Raw genomic sequence first — 21,771 nt, 5'->3', positions numbered from 1 at the left:
TTTGTCAATTGAAATTTCGTTGCACATTTCTTATTTTGCTTAAAAAATTGAAAAGTTTAATTATTGTTGCAAATTTGTTGGAAATTAAGAAATAAAATATAAACATTGCACAGTATTTATTGCATTTCATGTGGTATTCACTGAAATGAGTAATGAATTGGTGCCACAGCAACATCAACAGCGGAACATAAGAAGAAGACGGCCGCATAACACGAATCTGCCGGAGTTGCCTGCTTTCATTCAGCAAAGCAATTTTCTGGCGGCCAAGTTGAGTTGAATTCGTCCTTCATCATATGCCAAAATCTATTTAAGCCTTATTAAAAAATCCTTGCGCAATTTCTGGATGGCTGCATCAAATATACAAAGAGCTCTTCCGTTGCTTATGATATACTTTTCGACTTAAAATAATGAATATAGTGGTTGTTGTTGTTGTTGTTGTATTAACAGTGGAAATATTGTGGTAGAATGTAAATACATATTTTAGCACAAATTTGTACAAATAAGTGTTCTTTCTTAAAATAACCAATTTCCTTTAACTATTTTGATGCATTCCCTTTAATTTAACAAGTGAAAAAACTCCTATGTAATGGCAGAGAAATCTCCTTCTCCCTCACATTCATAATACCTACTTTTCTCCCATAACAGGTTTCCGCTTTTTCGAATATAGTTCAGAATAGGAGGAAAGGGAGAAGTGAAAAAACTCACAAGGAATTTTTATTTAGAATACGAGGAATGGGAGAAGGGAGAAAACTCGCACGGAATTTTCGTTTAGAATTGGGCTGAATACCTACTTTTCTCCCATAACCGGTTTCCGCTTTTTCGAACATTGTTCAGAATAGGAGGAAAGGGAGAAGTGAAAAAACTCACAGGGAATTTTTATTTAGAATACGAGGAATGGGAGAAGGGAGAAAACTCGCACGGAATTTTCGTTTAGAATTGGGCTGATTATAATTAGCCATCTCATGAAATCATCCGATGTCTAATTTGTGTTTTGTCAATTTGAAACAACAGGACTTTTCCACAGAAAATTCCTATGATTAATATTTTACAGCTTACCTATTTTGAACGGTGTCTTAGTTTTTAAGTTCAATCGAATTGTAACTTTAATCGAACGAAGTATACTTTATTAAACAAGCAAAGGTAAATTGTCTCGCGTTTCATTTTTAATAAGAAACAGAAACTTGTAGAAAAGGCTCTACAAGTCACCACTAAGCTTAAGAAAAAGGTATTCAGTCCAACAAATTCCATAAAGTCCAAAAAACTTAATCGATATTACTCTAATAATTAAACATAAGTTTTGTTCGCAAGTAAAATATACAGATATGTAAGTTAAAGTAATCTAAATTGGACTGTCGCACACTGTTGAAGTAGTGGAAGTAATGAAAATGTTTACATGACCACCTGATTTCGAAAAAACTCATTAATACACAAATTTTCAAACCATCCCGAAATGTTTTCTGTATTGGTTCTAAATCAAAACGTGTTCTAATACGTCGGTCGCTATTTTCGTGTAAACATGGTATCAGAAAATTAAAAAAAACGTCTTATTTCATTAATTGTTTGAACTACTACTACTTGTAAATTTTATTCAATAAAACTATATCTGAGAATTTGTTTTAAAAATGCTCAGAATTTGTGTCGAAAAACCTTATCTGAGCGCGAATGAAATACATTTTCATATGAAACAAATTCTGAGATATGGCGTTTTTGAATAGAATTTATAAGTAGTAGTAGTTCAAACAATTTATGAAATAAGGCGTTTTTTAAAATTTTCGGAAACTATGTTTACACGACAATAGCGACCGACGTATTCTAATCGACATACTTTTTTTATCATGATAGCTACACGTGCTCTCTGCCCGCCCGACAATGTACGTCCGTTCTCGCCGATTCCAATTAAGTCACCACCACCAATTCCAAGCCTTCAGTCAACGCACATGCATATAAGACGGCTCTGTATTGTTGTTCATCGAAAACATTCCCCCAACTGATGTTGTCGCGTATTGTGCCGCGCTGTAGCCAAAGCGCTTGTGGCAGATAACCGAAACCTGAATCGAGAAAGATGAAATAAACTGCGGAAACCAAATCGAAGTTAGTATTGAATACCTGAAGACAGCTCGTGCACGCATACTGTACCCGATGTACAATTCACACTTTCCACTATAGCTTCGATCAAAATACTTTTGCCGCCGCCAACAGGACCTTCAAGACATACATAATCGCCCTAAAAAATGTTAATTGAAAAATCTTTATTGAAAAAGTCAGATTCAGAGAGTCTAAAATGTTCTGTGGTACCACAAATGAGTTTTAGCCCAAATGCAACCGAATATATATGCAGAAACTTTAATCTAAACTTATATTCCATACCTTTTTCACATTCAAGTTGATACTCTCAAAACGAAAAATTGGCTGCTGATTTTCATCATTATAACCATTTTCATGTTCAAAATACGCTGAACGTCCAATCCAACGATTTATGGGTATAAGAATAATGCCAAATGTAAGACCAGCTAAAAATGTTGCGCCCACTTGTGTGTAGAGTCAGTAAAGTGTAGTCACAGGCTGTACATTCCAGAATTCATTCCAGAATGAATGGAAATCTGTGGACATAAGATTCAGTATTTCAGGACGTGGATTCTTGAGGCCGCGTGCTTCCAACGATTTGCGATAGATTGCACTAACAATTCCTTTGCGTACTTTGATGCAAATCATTGAAATGCGCCAATTAAAATGCGTGCCACATGTGGCAGCTAAAAAGAATGAGATTTTGAAAATTTAATTTTAAAAGGAGTATATTCATTTGGAAATGGCTCAGGCGATGTTTTAGTATTTTATTCCCCACCTGGTATCAGTGTTAAAGCAAAAAATATATCGAAAATCACCGTAACTTAACTCCAAGGCCACCAATCATAATTAACGCTGGTACGCAACCAAACCACATATAAAACAAAAACAGCGAATATGTTACGTTCATGCATAACGAGCCACGATGGGTGAAGGTAACAAAGCGGCGTGTAGACAATAAGTAACCTGTAAAAAGTAAAAACAAAAGATTTATTATATAAACAGCACACAATTAAAATTCAATAATTTAATTTATACTCACCTACGTACTCCACATTACACATTCAGCTGCAACAACTAAAACATAGACGGGATATAATTTAACACCTGCATGATGAAATTCAAATATCTTCCAAATAGGTAGCTGTTCAAAAAAATGTATCTCCACCAAAGAAAAGCTTGGCTTGTGCTGTATTTTAATGTACAATTAAATGTTTGCACAATTTCTGGTGTCTTTTGTTTTGTTTTGTTTTGCGCTTTTTGAGTGAAGTTGGCTGCGATAGTTCTATATGTCAAAAAATGTCCTTGGTGTATTTTAGACTTCATTCACAATAGAGCATTTTTCTATTTTCAACACTACCTCTCAACTCGCTTATTGATTAGCCGACTTCGCGAGGACTGGATAAAATAAGCGAGTTAGTGTTATTGCTTTGAATGTAATTCGATGAATAAGCGAGTGTTCTTTTCGTGCTCGCTTAGAATATAATGCGCCTAATGATCATTGATTGATTATTGCCTAATGATAATTCAATCATCGTTTTAAGATCGGGGCAAACTCCCGTAGGAACGAAAATGGCGACCTTGTAACTGATGTCCAAAGAGTGCTTAGATTATGGAGGTATTACTTCTCTGCTCTCCTAAATGGAGGCAGCAATTCACCGCGCAGAGATGAAGAACCCGATCCCGCAATCGATGATGATGGAATATATGTCCCCTCGCCCGATTATGACGAAGTTAGAATAGCAATAACCAGATTGAAAAACAACAAGGCCGTGGGCGCTGATAGATTGCCTGCGGAGCTATTCAAGTACGGCGGCGAGGAGTTGGTAAGGCGCATGCAGCAGCTTCTTAGCAAAATATGGGCGGACGAGTGCATGTCCGACGGTTGGAATCTAAGTGTTCTTTGCCCAGTCCACAAGAAGGGGGATACTGCAAAATGCACCAACTATCGTGGAATCAGCCTTCTTAATATCGCATATAAGGTCCTTTCAAGTGTATAGTGCGAAAGATTGAAGCCCACCGTTAACCGGCTGATTGGACCTTATCAGTGCGGCTTCAGACCTGGTAAATCTACCATCGACCAGATTTTCACAATGCGCCAAATCTTGGAAAAAACCCGTGAAAATAGAATCGATACGCATCACCTCTTCGTCGACTTTAAAGCCGCCTTCGACAGCACGAAAAGGAGCTGCCTTTATGCCGCTATGTCTGAATTTGGTTTCCCCGCAAAACTTATACGGCTGTGCAAAATGACGTTGAGCAGCACCATCAGCTCAGTCAGAATTGGGAAGGACATCTCCGAGCCGTTCGAAACTAAACGAGGTTTCAGAGAGGGTGACCCCCTATCGTGCGATTTATTTAATTTGATGCTGGAGAAAATTATACTTGCTGCAGAACTTAAACGCACTGAAACAATATACTATAAAAGCGTGCAATTACGGCATATGCTGATGACATTGATATCATCGACCTAAACACCCGCGCTGTTAGTTCTGCTTACTCTAAACTGGAAAAAGAAGCGGTAAAGATGGGTTTGATGGTGAATGAGGACAAAACGAAGTACCTGCTGTCATCCAGCAAAGAGTCAGCGCATACGCGCCTTGGCAACCACGCTACTGTTGGCAGCCATAATTTCGAAATAGTAAAAGACTTCGTTTATTTGGGAACCAGCATCAACACTAGCAACAACATCAGCACTGAAATCCAGCGAAGAATCAATCTTGCCAATAAATGCTACTTTGAACTAGGTAGGCAATTGAAAAGTAAAGCCCTCTCTCGGCGAACGAAAATCATACTATACAAGTCACTTATCGTACCCGTCCTGCTATATAGGGCAGAAGCATGGACCATGACAACAGCAGATGAAGCGGCTTTGGGAGTGTTCGAGAGAAAAGTTCTTCGAAAGATTTATGGATCTCTACCCGTTGGCGATGGCGAGTACCGAAGAAGATTTAATGATGAGCTGTACGAGCTATATGCAGACACCGACATAGTCCAGCGAATTAAAACGCAGCGGCTGCGCTGGCTAGGCCATGTTATGCGAATGAAAGATGATGCTCCGGCCAAGAAAGTGTTTCTATCAGAAGCCGCCTATGGAAGCAGAGGTAGAGGGCGGCCCCCACTCCGTTGGAAGGACCAGGTGGAAAACGATTTAAACTCCCTTGGTGTGACCAATTGGCGCCGGTTGGCGGAGCGAAGGAGCGACTGGCGCGCTTTGTTGGACGGCCATAACCGTTTAGACGGTTAAGCGCCAATTAAGTAAGTAAGTAAGTAATCCAATCATCGCTAGCAATAATATTTGGCATAACTCAGCAGGTTCAAACAATTTTTTTTACTATCCATCAAAACATACGTAGTCTTAGACATAATGTTGATATATTTGCTAGCAATATTGATGCGTTAGATTTAAAACCAGATATATAATATGGGTTTTTTCGTATGAAGTAAGCGATTATAAAATTCCACAGTAAAATTTTTATGCCAATGCGAATGATAATTACAGTGCACGAGGTGTTGGAGCCTTTGTACGTGATACCTACGACTGCACGTAAGTAAGTAAAAGCCTAAAACGTGCAGATACGTTAAAGCTTTCGTTAAAGTTTAAAGGCGAAACATTTGTTTTCTTGGGAGTATATAGACTTCAGTCAGTATGCACATATATCTTTCTTGAAGAATATTTGCGTTTACTTGCCAATGAAAAAACTGTCAATTTGTTTATTCTTGGTGACTTCAATTTAGACATTATGCATCATTGCAGTACAACTGACGACTATTTAACTTTAATGGCTGAAAATGGTATGTTATCTTGCATAAATGAACCGACACGACCAAGTTCAGGTACTTGCATTGATCATATTTTCTGCCGTAACTCGTTTGTTAATAGAAGTTGTACTAGGTTTAATATGGACCTGAAAATAACTGATCACACCATTACTGGTATACAGTTCAATCATGGTGGTAAGACTATTACAAAAATTAATTTTTCCATCCTGAACCGTAAGCTGCGCTTCGAAAATTGGTCAAATATATACGCAGAAAGTGACGTTTCAGCAGCTTATGGTATTTTCCTGAACACATTACAAGTCCATATTAATAACTGTAAGTATATACTTTGGCAGCGAAGACAAAACATTAGGCTTAAACGTTGGATTACCAGAGATATGCTAAAGAAAATCAGTCTAAAAAATAAATTAAGCAAAAAATGCGCTAAGCATCCTAATAATAGGAAGCTTCGTATTCGCTACAAAAAAATTTGCAACCACACCAATAACGCCATACATTCGACGCGAGACAATCTCTTTAGAAATAAGTTTAACTCAGCACTTGGCAATACAAGAAAAGAATAGCAACTCTATAGGGAGCAATGAGTTAGTTGTTTTGCGTGTCACTCAATCTCAGACCCAGTAGAAGTAGCTAATACATTTAATCGGCACTTTACCTCGATTGGGAACCTAAATCTAACCTTGTGCGACTGTCAGTTTGAAGACAATATACCCTCGTGCAACGAAAGTCAAAATAGTTTTTATTTTGAGGCCATATCTAGCTTCCAAATTGTTAAGATCATTAAATCATTAAACAACTCGTGTTCTGGCGGTGATGATGGCTTTCCCATAGTATGTTAAAAAAGATATCTCTTAACACAGTTGACATACTGAAACTTTTATTCAATTCAAGTGTTACTCAGGGTGTTTTTCCTAGTGATCTAAAATGCGCCACTGTAGTTCCGATCTGTAAAAAGAGGAATGAGAAGGTCTTTGGAAACGCGATGAAAGCAGAATTGTCAATTTTTTTTGATAAATCAAAATTGTTCAGCCCTATGCAATTTGGACTTTCAACTGAGGACGCTCTACTCGAATTTTTTTCAAATGTTTACAAAGCTCTATATAGAAATGAAAAATGTGCTGGTCTCTTTGTCGACATAACAAAAGCTTTCGATATGGTTGACAGAGATATTCTTTTGAATAAAATGCATCATGCAGGTTTCGGAGGTTTTATGCATAAATGGTTTGAATCCTATCTCTCCAATAGAGTACAAAAAGTTAAAGTGGGAAGTAACTACAGTAGCTTACAGTCCATTAACTGTGGAGTACCACAAGGCTCTGTTCTTGGCCCGGTGTTATTCCTGGTATATATTAATTCAATTTTTCCCTTCCATTTAAAGCAACACGACTGCTTTTGCAGATGATCTCGCAATTGCATATAGTAAAACGACTTAGTTCGAATTAATATGTAACATAAGCTTTGATTTAGAGTTGTTGATAACCTGGTTTGCTACCCACAAACTCCTTGTAAGTGATAAAACTAAGCTTATGTATTTTAGCCATGTTGGCAGAAAATTCAGTGCTTGTGAGCTTTTCTTTCATTCATCTGACTGCATCCGTTTTAATATGCATCATACGGATTGCTCCTTGAATTCCGCAAAAACACCCTACGCTTGCAATGCTAAATGCAGCGTTAACTGCTTTATACTATTTTCACACAGACGGCTTATTGAATAATAAAGGCAATTTTCTACATTAAGACGCTTATTGAGCTCAATCTTCCCTACAAAATTCGAATCTATTATTATTTCATTAGTAGCTAATCGAATGCCTAATGAAGTCAAAAGCACAATACAACTCTGTTGGCAGCGTGTCGCTTCCGTTTCCGCTTCTTAGTTTTCAAAGCAAATGTCATTGTCTGCATGGCGGAACGATACAAGGTGGCCGCATTGAACAGCTGATTATAACCTTTTTTATTTGATTTGATACATCAACTACCGGCGCAGTACGATTTTGACATTTGTCCATCGAATTTACAAGTACATGGAATTTTGTTTGTTTGTAGGTATGTCACAATGCTCCCGCCTTGTATCGTTCCGCCATGATTGTCTGTCTCACCCTTCATACTAATCTAGCAGTTACTTCTGTGTGAAAGCAAAAAATTTACGATTTCATTAGAAGGTGAAATGAGATCATTAAGTTTCTGTGTGAAAACAGTATTAAAGTTGATACAGTCGATAGCTTCAAATACGTAGGTATTATAATTGACAACCGGATGAATTGGACTGAGCACATTCAAAAATTAAAACAATACTTTTTATATACTACTCGTCACCTCTATCGCCTCAAAAAGTTTTGCCCTATGTCCACACTAAAGGCTGTATACTATGGTGAATTTCAATCGAAATTGCAATATGGTATCACCTGCTGAGGCGGGGCCTCGGCTAATAAATTGTCACCAGTTGTAATAATTCAAAAGGGAATTATGAGACGAATATGCAGTGCTAACCAAATGTCTCATTCTATGTTATTCTTTCGGAGACTGGATATACTTCCGTGTTGCCATTTTTATTTATTTAAAGCCCTAAAAACTGTATTTATTAGATCTGGGTACCTCGAAAGCTTTCCCTCTGAAGTCTTCAACCTAAGAAGTAATCTGCTTCCGTCGGTACAAATTCTTCATTCCAGGACGTCTCACTTTAGAAGTTTTTATACGTACACGTCGCGCAAAGTTTTCATCCCTCTTCCCGCTACTGTACATACCATACGTAATGTTAACTTATTTCCAAAACAATTAAAAATGTATCTGCTTGGCTATAATCAATTTGAACTTACACCTTGCTGAGGACTACATTGTAAACTTTACTTACTCCAAGTTTTTGTATTTATTGTTTATTATTTATTATTTATTTTTTCCTTTCTCACAACTTGAATTCAATATTTCAGTCTTAAATCAAAGTATTAATAGATGTACACCCCACACTAAATGTTAAAATCAATTAAAAACAAGTAAGGAAGGCTAAGTTCGGGTGTAACCGAACATTGCATACTTAGTTGAGAGCTATGGAAACAAAATAAGGAAAATCACCATGTAGGAAAATGAACCTAGGGTAACCCTGGAATGTGGTTGTATGACATGTGTATCAAATGGAAGGTATTAAAGAGTATTTTAAGAGAGAGTAGGCCATAGTTCTATGGATGGACGCCATTTAGGGATATCGCCATAAAGGTGGACCAGGGCTGACTCTAGAATTTGTTTGTACGATATGGGTATCAAATGAAAGGTGTTACTGAGCATTTTAAGAGGGAGTGGGCCTTAGGTCTATCGGTGGACGCCTTTTCGAGATATCGCCATTAAGGTGGACCAGGGGTGACTCTAGAAGTTGTTGGTATCAAATGAAAGCTGTTAATGAGTATTTTGAAAAGGAGTGATCCTTAGTTCCATAGGTGGACGCCGTTTCGAGATATCGCCATAAAGGTGGACCAGGGGTGTCTCTAGAATGTGTTTGTACGATATGGGAATCAAATGAAAGGTGTTACTGAGTATTTTAAGAGGGAGTGGGCATTAGGTCTATAGGTGGACGCCTTTTCGAGACATCGCCATTAGGGTGGGCCAGGGGTGACTCTAGAATGTTTGTACGATATGGGTATCAAACGAAAAGTGTTACTGAGTATTTTAAGAGGGAGTGGGCATTAGGTCTATAGGTGGACGCCTTTTCGAAATGTCGCCATTAGGGTGGGCCAGGGGTGACTCTAGAATGTGTTTGTATGATATGGGTATCAAATGAAAGATGGTAATAAATATTTTAAAAGGGAGTAATCCTTAGTTCTATAGGTGGACGCCTTTTCGAGATATCGCCATAAAGGTAGACCAAGGGTGACTCTAGAATGTTTGTACGATATGGGTATCAAACGAAAGGTGTTACTGAGCATTTTAAGAGGGAGTGGGCATGAGGTCTATAGGTGGACGCCTTTTCGAGATATCGTCATTAGGGTGGGCCAGGGGTGACTCTAGAATGTGTTTGTACGATATGGGAAACAAACGAGAGGTGTTACTGAGCATTTTAAGAGGGAGTGGGCATTAGGTCTATAGGTGGACGCCTTTTCGAGATATCGCCATTAGGGTGGGCCAGGGGTGACTCTAGAATGTTTGTACGATATGGGTATCAAACGAAAGATGTTACTGAGCATTTTAAGAGGGAGTGGGCATTAGGTCTATAGGTGGACGCCTTTTCGAGATATCGTCATTAGGCTGGGCCAGGGGTGACTCTAGAATGTGTTTGTACGATATGGGTATCAAATGAAAGGTGGTAATGAGTATTTTAAAAGGGAGTAATCCTTAGTTCTATAGGTGGAGCCTTTTCGAGATATCGCCATAAAGGTGGACCAAGGGTGACTCTAGAATGTTTGTACGATATGGGTATCAAAAAAAAGGTGTTACTGAGCATTTTAAGAGGGAGTGGGCATTAGGTCTATAGGTGGACGCCTTTTCAAGATATCGCCATTAGGGTGGGCCAGGGTGACTCTGTGTTTGTACGATATGGGTATCAAACGAAAGGTGTTACTGAGCATTTTAAGAGGGAGTGGGCATTAGGTCTATAGGTGGACGCCTTTTCGAGATATCGGGTTTAGGCTGGGCCAGGGGTGACTCTAGAATGTGTTTGTACGATATGGGTATCAAATGAAAGGTGGTAATGAGTATTTTAAAAGGGAGTAATCCTTAGTTATATAGGTGGAGCCTTTTCGAGATATCGCCATAAAGGTGGACCAAGGGTGACTCTAGAATGTTTGTACGATATGGGTATCAAACAAAAGGTGTTACTGAGCATTTTAAGAGGGAGTGGGCATTAGGTCTATAGGTGGACGCCTTTTCGAGATATCGTAATTAGGGTGACTCTAGAATGTGTTTGTACGATATGGGTATCAAATGAAAGGAGGTAGTGAGTGTTTTAAAGGGGAGTAATCCTTAGTTCTATAGGTGGACGCCTTTTCGAGATATCGCCATAAAGGTGGACCAAGTGTGACTCTAGAATGTTTGTACGATATGGGTATCAAACGAAAGGTGTTACTGAGGATTTTAAGAGGGAGTGGGCATTAGGTCTATAGGTGGACGCCTTTTCGAGATATCGCCATTAGGGTGGGCCAGGGGTGACTCTAGAATGTTTGTACGATATGGGTATCAAACGAAAGGTGTTACTGAGCATTTTAAGAGGGAGTGGACATTAGGTCTATAGGTGGACGCCTTTTCGAGATATCGCCATTAGGGTGGGCCAGGGGTGACTCTAGAATGTTAGTACGATATGGGTATCAAACGAAAGGTGTTACTGAGCATTTTAAGAGGGAGTGGTCATTAGGTCTATAGGTGGACGCCGTTTCGAGATATCGCCATTAGGATGGGCCAGGGGTGACTCTAGAATGTGTTTGTACGACATGGATATCAAATTAAAGGTATTAATGAGGGTTTTGAAAGGTAGTGGCCCTTAGATGTATATGTGAAGGCGTTCTCGCGATATCGACCAAAATGTGGACCAGGTGATCCAGAAAATCATCTGTCAGGTACTGCTAATTTATTTATATATGCAATACCACTAACAGTATTCCTGCCAAGATTCCAAGGGCTGTTGATTTCGCCTTGTAGAACTTTTTCATTTTCTTCTACTTAATATGGTAGGTGTCACACCCATTTTACAAAGTTTTTTCCAAAGTTATATTTTGCGCCAATAAACCAATCCAGTTACTATGTTTCATCCCTTTTTTCGTATTTGGTATAGAATTATGGCATTTTTTTCATTTTTCGTAATTTTCGATATCGATAAAGTGGGCGTGGTTATGGTCGGATTTCGGCCATTTTTTATACCAATATAAAGTGGTCAGATTAGTACGAGGGCTAAGTTTAGTAAAGATATATCGGTGTTTGCTCAAGTTATTGTGTTAACGGCCGAGCGGAAGGACAGACGGTGGACTGTGTATAAAAACTGGGCGTGGCTTCCACTGATTTCGCCCATTTTCACAGAGAACAGTTACCGTCATAGAATCTATGCCCTACCAAATGAGAAGGATTGGTAAATTTTTGTTCGACTTATGAAATTAAAAGTATTCTAGACAAACTAAATGAAAATGGGCGGAGCCACGCCCATTTTGAAATTTTCTTTTATTTTTGTATTTTGTTGCATCATATCATTACTGGAGTTGAATTTTGACTTAATTTACTTATATACAGTAAAGATATAAAATTTTTTGGTAAAATTTGAATTAAAAAAAAAAATTTTTAAAAAGTGGGCGTGTTCTTCATCCAATTTTGCTAATTTTTATTTAGCACATATATAGTAATAGTAGTAACGTTCCTGCCAAATTTCATCATGATATCTTCAACGACTGCCAAATTACAGCTTGCAAAACTTTTAAATTACCTTCTTTTAAAAGTGGGTGGTGCCACGCCCATTGTCCAAAAACTTACTACTTTTCTATTCTGCGTCATAAGGTAAACCCACCTATCAAGCTTCATCGCTTTATCCGTATTTGACAATGAATTATAGCATTTTTTCGGTTTTTCGAAATTTTCGATATCGTTCATTTTAAATAGCGATCTGAGTCAAACGCCTTGGAATGATCGAGTAGAGTTAGAAAAGCAAGATTATTTCCATCAATTTCCATCCTAATGCTTTCTATAACATCCAACATAGCCGAATAACTGCTCAAACATCGACAGTGGCATCTCAGCTGGAATCGCAGGAGACACATTTAACATCCAAGATGGAAGAACAGAAAACGTATATGTCATCACAATTGGAATCGCAGGAGACACGCATAACATCGAAGATTGAAGCACAGGAAACACAAATTTCTACACAACTCGAAGAACAGAAGACATATATGGCATCCCAACTAGAATCGCATGAGACACGCATAACATGCAAGATGGAAACTCAACTGGAAGAACAGAAGACATATATGGCATCCCAACTGGAATCGCAGGAGACACGCATAACATCCAAGATGGAAGAACAAGATGGACGTATTCTGGTAAGAGTACTCTATGAGTTCAAGTCACCACTCAAACTGACCAAAGGAGCTATTTTGGGAAGATGCCAAGAGGCTGAAGTAATTATTAACTGTGAACAGCTCCAGGAACACGTTTCATCTAGTAATACTGATCTTTCAAATGACATCACGGCATGGACGGAGGGGCTAGAGGAAGATTATCAGAGTAAGGCAAAGCAACTACTCCTAAAGTACGCAAACATATTTGACCAGGATGGTTCCAAACCAGGCCGCACCAATGTTGTGAAACATCAAATTGACACTGGAGACGCGAGGCCGATACGTCAAGCTCCACGTGGTGTTCCACTGGCGAAGCGGGAAGTTGTAAGTCAAATTATAGAAGAAATGAGCGACAGCGGCGTCATCGAATCATCAGCTAGTCCCTGGAGCTCACCGGTAGTACTTGTAAAGAAGAAGGATGGAAAAATGAGGTTTTGCGTGGACTACCGGAAGTTGAATGACGTTACGAAAAAGGATAGCTACCCATTGCCAAGAATTGACGACACTCTGGACTCGCTATCTGGTACGGAATGGTTTTCCACACTGGACTTGAAAAGCGGCTACTGGCAAGTGGAGGTGAAGGAGGAAGACAAAGAGAAAACAGCCTTCAGCGTCGGAGATGGTCTTTGGCAATTTACAGTAATGCCCTTTGGACTATGTAATGCACCAGCTACTTTCGAGAGACTCATGGATCAGGTATTGAAAGGACTACATTGGAAAACATGCTTGGTGTACCTGGACGACATCATCGTATTGGGCAAAAACTTTGATGAACATCTTAAAAACTTAGATGAAGTTTTCCAGAGAATAGCTAGCGCTGGTCTGAAGGTAAGTCCCAAAAAGTGTGCGCTGTTTAAAAAGGAAGTAAATTATTTGGGTCACAAGGTAACGACAGAAGGTATCCGTACAGCGAATGAAAAGATAGAGGCAGTAAAGGATTGGCCAAGACCACAGAATCTGCATGAATTGAGAAGTTTCCTTGGGCTGTGCACATATTACCGCCGATTTGCACCAAATTTTTCCAGCGTAGCCCATAGACTCCATGAGCTTACAAGAAAAAACAAAGCTTTTGAATGGAAGAAGGAGCAAGAAGTGGCTTTCCAAACATTGAAGGAGCGTTTGTGCACTGCCCCAATGTTAGCATATCCGATTCCAGGAGCAACATGTATTCTAGATACAGATGCGAGTGGATATGCTATAGGAGGGGTTTTATCACAACTGGTCGATGGGCAGGAGAAGGTAGTTTCATATTACAGCCGTTCGATTGGAAAACCAGAGAGGAACTACTGTGTTACGCGGAGAGAGCTGTTGGTATTAGTAGAGTGCATTAAATATTTTCACAAATACCTCTACGGCCAGCGATTCCGTGTCAGGACAGATCACGCAGCGTTGAAATGGCTTCTGCAGTTCCGTAATCCGGAAGGACAATTGGCACAGTGGATCGAGCGACTAAAAAGCTATGACTTTTCCATTGAGCATCGAAAAGGAAGTACCCATGGAAATGCCGATGCAATGTCACGAAGACCATGTAGTTTGGAATGCAAGCACTGTTCAAAGGCCGAGGCTAAAGAAGACACTATAGATGTCCGGCTAACGACTATAACGTGTACGGATGAATGGGACAAGGAACAACTAAACAAGTGTCAGCTAGAAGATACAGATCTTTCACATGTTATGCAAGGGCTCGAACGAAACGAAAAACCAAGCAGAGAGGAGATGTCAGCAGAGAGTCCCATTGCGAAGTCATATTGGGCACAGTGGAGCAGTTTAGAATTGATACCCGGTTGCTTGCATCAAGTATGGGAGAGTGAGGATGGTCAATGCAAGAAAAAACTGATATTTGTTCCCAGAAAAAGGATTCCTGCCGTGCTCAGCGAGCTGCACAATAGTCCAAGTGGAGGTCATCTTGGAATCACGAAGAAACTCGAGAAAATTAAGCAGAGACCCTATTGGGTTGGCTGCCGTCAGTCGGTCACCGAGTGGATTACCAACTGCGAGGTATGCAACAGAGCGAAAGGGCCCAAAACCCGAAGTCATGGCCAGATGAAGCAGTATATTTCAGGTGCACCATTTGAAAGGATCACCATGGATGTCGCAGGTCCATTTCCTACTAGCAACCGCGGAAACAAATACGTACTGGTGGTTATGGATTATTTCAGTAAATGGCCAGAGGTATACCCAATCCTAAACCAAGAAGCAGAAACAGTAGCAGAAGTGGTTAAAAACGAATGGGTTGCAAGGTATGGTGTACCAATGGAGTTACATTCTGACCAAGGCAGGAATTTTGAATCAGCTGTGTTCCAAGAAATGTGCAAGAAGTTGGGCATTCGAAAAACACGGACAACTGCATTGCATCCTCAGTCCGATGGTATGGTGGAACGTTTCAATAGAACATTGGAGGAGCATTTAAGGAAAGTAGTAGACAAGTACCATAAGGACTGGGATACACACATATCATTATTCTTGATGGCCTACCGATCGGCAGTACATGACACAACGGACCAAACTCTCGCAAAGGTAATTTTTGGCAATGACCTTCGACTGCCAGCTGATTTGAAGTATGGGATAGATGCCGTTGCGGAGAGGAATGTCAAGAAATCCACTGGTGTCTTGAAAGAAGAGCTGAGAGAGATACACGATCTGGTAAGGCAACGAGCAAAGATTATGAGTGACAAGATGAAAGCGAGGTACGATAAAGCAATTAATTCGGAAGGGTTTCAGGAAGGAGATTTGGTGCTGCTATACAACCCACAACGAAAAAAAGGCTTGTCCCCGAAATTGCAGTGTAACTGGGAAGGCCCATACAAAGTTGTAAAACGGATCAACGATGTAGTGTACCGCATACAAACCACTACCAAACCACGAACCAAAATGAAAGTGGTTCATTTGGGGAGGTTAGCAGCGTTTAGATCGAGGAGGGCAGTGTTACGAATATTAGCAAAACTAAGGGCTGCTGCTATCTCTAAGCCGATGCTAAGCAGTGACGTGAATTCACATCAATATTTCAATCATTATGTATCTACATAAACGAATCAATAATTGCGTCTACACATATGTATGTATACGAGCAGCGGAGAACCAATGCACAAACACATGCATATATCTTATCTGAGTTGTCACAAGAGAGGGCAATAATTTGTGCAAGTATTACTCAAATGAGAAGTTATAAACGTAGTTGTGGCTGGCAATTTTGTAGCTGAAACAAACTAGTAAGTTCTTGAATAGAAAAGCCTGGAAGTATGCAATGAGAAATCAAAAAGTATAAAAGGCGGTACAGTAGAGGCGAAGAGGAAGTTTCATTTGAGCTTTCAATCAGTTTGGTTATTAAGCAAGCTATTCGTTGCAAAGTGTTATTGAGAAGTACTTTAATAAAGGCCATTTTGCATTACTAAATATTGGAGTTATTTATTCAACAGTTTAGTGATTGGAACTCAGCAGAAGATTGCAAATAAGGGGAATTACAAGTAAATTCGTTACAGTATTTTTCTCTCGCTTGTGAACTTGTGTATGCGACTAATTAAAATATCGCTATTAGCACTAATAAAACAATTTATATTTACATAGTTTTTAATTTTTCACTTGCACATGAGTATATTTTATACAAAAGAAAAAATCTAATTGCTCAACAAATTAATTATTTCACACGCACCTGTTTTATGATTTTTTGATTGATGTTCGAAATTAATTTGTTTAGCTTCTATCTTCTTCTTCTTTGTGTTGATGTCTTCGTTTTTCTGCTCCACTTTGCTGTAATTGTATATGTGTTTTAGTTTGTTTTTCAAAAAAATCCCGTGCAGTTCGACGGCTCGATGGACCAAATGATCTGGGGGGGATCGAACGACGAAAATGCCGGCACGAACTCACAACAGATTTGGTACAAAAAAAAAATAAAATCCAACGAAATAGAATAAAGTTATAAAATTGTATTACTTACTTACTTAATTGGCGTTTAACCGTCTAAACGGTTATGACCGTCCATCAAGGCGCGCCAGTCCCTCCTTCGCTCCGCCAACCGGCGCCAATTGGTCACACCAAGGGAGTTTAAATCGTTTTCCACCTGGTCCTTCCAACGGATGGGGGGGCCGCCCTCTACCTCTGCTTCCATAGGCGGGTTAACACTTTCTTGGCCGGAGCATCATCTTTCATTCGCATAACATGGTCTAGCCAGCGCAGCCGCTGTGTTTTAATTCGCTGGACTATGTGGATGTCTGCGTATAGCTCGTTCAGCCCATCATTAATCTTTCTCGGTACTCGCCATCGCCAACGCGTAGAGGTCCATAAATCTTTCAAAGAACTTTTCTCTCGAACACTCCCAAATCCGCTTCATCTGCTGTTGTCATGGTCCATGCTTCTGCCTCATATAGCAGGACGGGTACAATAAGTGACTTGTAGAGTATGATTTTCGTTTGCCGAGAGAGGACTTTACTTTTCAATTGCCTACCTAGTCCAAAGTAGCATTTATTTGCAAGATTGATTCTTCGCTGGATTTCAGTGCTGATATTGTTGCTAGTGTTGATGCTGTTTCCCAAATAAAAGTGTATTTAAAAGGATAAATACATAGGTATACAAGCAAAGTAATTATATGGATTTGTAGGTACAATATGAAATTAATCACAATAGAAAAACTTATAGATTACCTGTAGGATACGTTGAAGGCTGGATGCGATTCCGATGATGGTTATCAAAAGACGCATCGTTCCAGCCAATCATTAGTTACTTCTCTCCTAGTATGCGAGTGATCACCGCTGATTTTCCAATGACAGAGTTGCTTTGTAGGGAACTGCTGAATTGAGAGAACACCAGCGATTCCCAACCGTTGCAAGCCTTTTAGCTTCAACAAATCTTGTTCTGGCCTGCAGCTCGAATCGAACCTTGAATCCTTTATCAATAGGCCGATAAAACAAAAACAAGTGTTATTTCTCAACTATGTCTTTAGAATATTTTACTAACCAGCTGAGAATTACAATGGTTAATGAAACAAACGAAAGCAAAATATTATTAGTTTAAGTCACTTAAACATTTTTTGTATTTTAATGAATTCGTTCAAAGTACCTAAGTTCGGGAATCTTGACAATCATAACAAATATTTTATTTATTATTTATTATACAACATATAAATCAAAAAAGCTCTACCCAAATATTACTTAAGTCCTAGAATAAAATTTCGTCATAAAAAGGCTGAACCCACACCAACCTGCTTATGGCGAAAACTAGAGTAGCCCCAGTTAAAACTATTTCATTGCCGCGACTACAACGCTGCGTTGCCGTCCTGCTTGCCGAAATAACAGAATCTGTCATTGAAAACCTAAACCTTTTAAATCGAAAAGTGTTCCTCTGGACAGACTCAACGATAGTTCTTGCATAGATCCGGAAGCCACCGTGCTCGTGGTCTACCTTCGTCGCCCATAGAATAACCAAAATCATTGAAAGGGTAGGAATCAAGATTTGGCGGCACGTCGACTCAGCTTCAAACCCAGCAGACTTAGCAAGCAGAAGACTGCCAGCGTCAGATTTAATAAACAACTCCCTGTGGTGGCAGGGCCTCTCCTGGCTGCAAGAAGAACACGAAAACTGGCCAGAGCAAGAAGGCGATTATAATTCGAACATCGAGGAAAAAATAGTACGAATTCAACATTTTTGACAGGTTCTCCGATCTGCCTCGAGCTTTACGAGTAATTTCCTCTAGTTTCCGATTTTTTAAAGAAATCCACTCGAACACAAAATCCTCCGGAAACCCGAAGTCCAAATCACTTCCTCCAATCGAAATCAATGAAACAACTCAGCGTTTAATAATTATCTCTCAGAATCAATATTACCGCGAAGAGTACCATAGTTTAAAGGAAGGAAAACCGATAAGTGGCAAAAGCGAAATTCTACCCCTCAACCCTTTCATAGATGAAAACGGCATCATCCGAACAGGGGGCGACTTGGCACCTCCTGTGACCTCCCCTACAACGAACGGCATCCTATTATTCTCCCTTACTCCTGCAGGTTCTCTCGTTTATTGGTTCAATTTATCCATTCTATCGCACTGCACGGGGACAATCAGCTGATGTTACACCTCATCCGCACTCAGTATTGGATTCCCCGAGTCAAAAATATTATTAGGTCTGTCATCCACAATTGCAAGATCTGCACAATCTACAAAAAGTGTTCGCAAACGCAACTCTTGGGAATACCTCCTAAGCAGGCATGCTTAACCAACGAACCGATATCATTTCGTTACGATAATCAACGTTAATAAATGAAACAAATTAATAATTAATTATTAATAATTAAACAAATTATCGTAACGAAATGATATCGGTTCGTTGGTTAAGCATGCCTGTTCTTAAGGAACGCTCCACCTTTTCGAGGGCGTTTATCAATACCGGGATGAACTTCTGCGGACCGTTCGACATCAAGTCATACAGCGGTAGAGGATGTCGGACTTCAAAGGGCTATACCTGCCTATTCGTCTGCTTCTCTACCAAGGCCATCCACCTTGAACCGACGATTGATCTTTCCACCGGATCCTTCCTAGCCGCCTCTCCAGGTTTGCCGCGAGACGAAACTATTCGAAAAACATATATTCTGATAACGGTACTAACTTCGTAGGGGTTTCGCGATCGTTAAGATCGGAATTAAAAGCATTTCTGCAAGAAACAAAAGATCGTACCATCTTAAGAAATAGCCACCTAAACCTGGCATTGCATTTCATACCCCCTGGCGCTCCTCACATGGGGGGCCTGTGGGACCTTATTGTGCCGAATAGAGGCGTGCTTTAATTCAAGGCCCCTCAATCCTGCGTCCAACGACTCTTCTGACATGGAACCGCTTAGCACGGTCCTTTCCTCGTGTGGGCATATGTTAGCTCCTCCCGAACTGGACCGTGTGCGTGTAGTCGAGCTGGATACCACCAAAGGGCAAACAATACGCCCCGTCGTTGGTGCTATTACCAGCGCCCAGCGGCGAGACAGACACTCCCGCTTAACACTTCAGGGACATACATTCCACTTAGAAAACTCACTTCCATTTCATGTATTATTCTGTGCAAAAACTTGGTGTTCGTACAAATGAGTTACAAACTGTATTCTTCACCCATAATAAATTCAAATCTTTGCTTCTTTAATGAAGCTAAGAAGAGCTTTCTTACAAACAGTTTACTAAGACTAAATGTGTCAAACTATAAATATAAGTCTTAGCACTCCCTACCGCTGTGCAAAAATTTGGAAAACAGAGTTTTACAGCGCCACATAGTTATATTTCCATAAATATGTCTCTAAAGCCTGCGTCGTATACCTGCGGAACGGCTCGTACATTAAATCAAAGTCTAATCTTTTTTAAGTACAGTCTCAGTTTATACAAACAATGGCTCAACATTTACTTGCATATTTATTATCAGGCGTAAGCAATCGTTTTAGCAAAGAACAAAAACTAGCAGCAACCAACGTAAATACAGCGTACTATAATAACAGTCACCACGACAACAAAAGTCATAGAAAGAATCCCCATGTATTTAACAAACGCACATAATCCTTGGCGACATTATGTTTAAAATAAATCCAAGATAACTCACGTGAATTCGATTATTACTAACATTTGTATTGTATGACGCTGACACAAACGGAATTCCCGTGATGCAAGCCTTTCAGGAAATTGTAAAAGTATATCATGTGACAGATGCAGTGTTCGATGGGAGGCTTTAATCGCACAAATTGATTTGACGGAATTATTTTATATTTTGGCACCAGCCGGCAAACCCCGTTTTTGCATTGGATTCAATAAAGCAGTTTTTGTTGGTGCCGATGTTGATGGTGCAACAATTTCATAATTTGTAACAATGTTTTTTAGGCTCGGTGAGGATTCTGCACTCGAGTTGAGCATCGAGCTATCTTGGTTAGTTGAGTTGCCATATTGAGATCATCGTTAGTGATAAAAGTGTTGGGTGAAAATGTGTGCTTTTTGTTGTTGTTGAACATTCCTAGTAGTTCCGGCCTGTTTCATATTTGCCGCTTTAGTTGATGTGGTTGTGGTTATAGTTAGTGGCCGTATACGAGGACGTCCCATTGGTTGAATGCATTTGCTTTTCATCGGTGTTTGTACTTGGTCAGAATTCACAGCGTCACCCTTGCGTTTTGCGTTGAATAGAATTGCTCTTAATACTACTATCAATGGTGTTGCTAGCGGAAACAGTACTAATTGCACTTCGTCCTTATTTAGTGGGTACTATGATAGTAATAGTTGTAGGAATACGCGGCCCAGGTGGATTAGAAAGGATTCTTTTGATAAATTCATAAACTTCATCCACAACCATTGTGCCTACCACTGTCTGCGTTACATTTTCCAATCTTCTTTGGCTTTTAGGTACACGTAAAACGTCATCAGCACTGCCCACTACTACCAGCGACGTCTCAGATAGCATTTTTTCACGCAGTGATTCAATTCCCTCCGTGCTTGACTTGGCCGAATGTTGCCCAATGACAAACAAAATCGGTATTTTAATATCCAATATGCGATCATCGTGTGCACCACGTACTCCATTAAATGAGTTATAAGCAAATCCCATACACACTACACAGGCTACATTCTCTGACATGGCTGCTTGCAATGCCAGAGCAGCACCAGCATCAAAACCAATAAGTATTATGCTGCGTTGTGTATTCTCATTTCGAAGTTCTTGCATCTTAACGCGGGTTATTGATACTATTTCCTCTGCAACTTGGTCAATATGGCCAACATTATCCGGAAGTGTTACTTGAAGAACCTGTGTTATGCTTGCCAATTGACGATACCATTTTTGAAGTCGTTTTGGTACGGGGTCACTAGTAGGTACTGACGGCAAAGCAACAATCACTGAATTGTGCGTTAGCTTGCGTATTTTCGTATTGAAACTAGGTTTCCATTTGTTTTCCGTACGCAAAAT

General features: G+C 39.7%; 1 protein-coding gene and 1 pseudogene across 11 annotated transcripts in view; one reads left to right on the top strand and one right to left on the bottom strand.

Annotated features, from left to right (window-relative positions):
- The window catches only part of nvd (neverland), a 2,324,292-nt gene that overhangs the window by 2,288,518 nt on the left and 14,003 nt on the right, over window positions 1–21,771 (top strand). The window lies entirely within an intron of this gene.
- Window positions 1,897–21,768, bottom strand: LOC137238790 (uncharacterized; annotated as a pseudogene).

This window comes from Eurosta solidaginis, chromosome 1 (genome assembly GCF_040869045.1).
Source record: "Eurosta solidaginis isolate ZX-2024a chromosome 1, ASM4086904v1, whole genome shotgun sequence".
Taxonomy (NCBI): domain Eukaryota; kingdom Metazoa; phylum Arthropoda; class Insecta; order Diptera; family Tephritidae; genus Eurosta; species Eurosta solidaginis.
The sequence above is the reverse complement of the archived record's forward strand: the minus strand, read 5'-3'. Positions and strand labels throughout refer to the sequence as shown.